This window comes from Leptonychotes weddellii, chromosome 11, assembly GCF_054177405.1.
Source record: "Leptonychotes weddellii isolate Sample4059 chromosome 11, ASM5417740v2, whole genome shotgun sequence".
NCBI lineage: Eukaryota > Metazoa > Chordata > Mammalia > Carnivora > Phocidae > Leptonychotes > Leptonychotes weddellii.
Window position 1 is genome coordinate 91,020,046 of NC_138379.1, and position 2,083 is coordinate 91,022,128.

Genomic DNA, 2,083 nt, shown 5'->3' on the forward strand with positions numbered 1-2,083 from the left:
GCCTTCCCTGCTCCGATACCTGGTAGCTCTGCCACACTCAGGCACCCCCGGTCTTTCTGTGACCCCGAGGGTCCTGAGACCACACTGTCCCGCGAGGGTTCCACCCCCCGCTAAGCCACCGGAGTGACGTCCCTCGGCGGAGCAGACTTTTAAAAGTTCTGATTTTGTGCTCCGTGGTTCTATCACTTGCCAGAAGCGGCCGACGGAGGCCCCTCCCCCGCCGTCTATCCTCCCGAGTATCGCCTTGGATTCACTTCTCCGCACGTCCTACCTTCCAGAAAGTGGTCGCTTTTCTGATGAGAGAGTTGTTGCTCTTCTTTCCTTCGATCTCCTGTTGAGTTCGTAGGTGTTCAGATTGGTTTGATCCCTATCCAGCTGAATTCCTGAGACCAGACGAAATCCAGGTCTCCTACTCCTCCGCCATCTGCTCCGCCCCCCAGTTTTGTTTCACTTTTAAGGCAGAACATATCAGAATCCCTGTTTGTGTTTCTATTGTGGTCTCATGAGTTATGTCATTTTTCCTGGAAATTAAAAAGATAATACAAAAGGACGACCATGAAATTAGTCATTACCAAGATGACATCCCAGTGACTGAATTTGGTTAAACAGATGATTCCTAGAGTACTTTCCTATTTATGATAAAAGCATTTGCTCTTCCAAGAGAAGGTTTAGATTCCTTCCTGTATGTTATAACACAGCCAATAAGTCAAATGTAAGCAGTATACTTTTCCTAAGTCAACTAATTAATTTTATCCATTTTTTACTCACATTTTTCTCAGGACTCTTGTTAGATGAGTGACAGTTCAAAAATAGCTTGGGGATGATGGTAGTGACAATGATACAGTTTTTGAATGCTATAAATAGCAGCAAAGCAACTAGAATGCAAAACCAAAGACCCACAGAAACCACCTTCAAAACAGAGTATTCCCGTAGCTCCCAATTAAATCAGCTTGTAGGGACAGACCGCCATCATTAGTAGTACCTGCATGATTTCAGCATCTGTACAAAAGGAAGTGGGGGGGAACCAGTAGGCTTTTAACATCCCCAGGCATGAAAGAACCCCCAAATTGCCAAAAAGTGCTTCCTGCAGAGCATGACAGCTTTGTCTCAAAAGAGCAGCAGAAACTGGGAACAGAATCCCAGTTGTGGGTGCGTGTAATGGCATCTGATGGCTGTGAAGTTAAAAAAATTAAGTAACAATAAGCTCCTCTGGTCTGTTCCCTCCCTTTGAAAGGGGAGGCGAACTTTCTTCATCCCAAACAGTAAGTGACAGAACATTATCTCAGTTAAATCCCATGCGAAGTTTTTATAAGATGAGAGAGATTAGGAACCAAACAATATTATGGCAGCCAATGAGAGTTCACAGACAGACCTGTCCCCAAACTGATGAAAACTGTAACTCAGTAGTTCCAAATGAGCTTAAAAATTTAAGAAAATGGTAGAATATGTGAAGAAAAAGACAGCATATATTAGGACTGTAAAAATATCAGAAATGAAGTGAGTGAAGAAAGGAAGATTTTACTTTTGTTCCACCTTTCTTTTTTTTTTTAATTTAAAATCAGTTAACATATAATCTATTATTAGTTTCAGAGGTAGAGGTCAGTGATTCATCAGTCTTATATAACACCCAGTGTTCATTACAACACATACCCTCCTTAATGCCCATCAACCAGTTACCCCGTCCCCCCATCCCCTTCCCCTCCAGCAACCCGCAGTTTGTTTCCTATGATTAAGAGTCTCTTATGGTTTGTCTCCTTTTCTGATTTCGTCTGTTTTATTTTTTCCTCTCTTCCCCTATGATCCTGTTTTGTTTCTTAAATTCCCACATATCAGTGAGATCATATTACAATTATCTTTCTCTGATTGACTTATTTTGCTTAGCCCTCTAGTTCCACCCACATCATTGCAAATGGCAAGATAGCAATTTTTTGATGACTGAGTGGTATTCCATTGTATGTGGAATACCCACATTTTCTTTATCAATTCAATTCTGTCACTGGACATCTGGGCTCTTTCCATAGTTTGGCTATTGTGGACATTGCTGCTATAAACATCGGGGTGCATGTACCCCTTCGGATCTCTA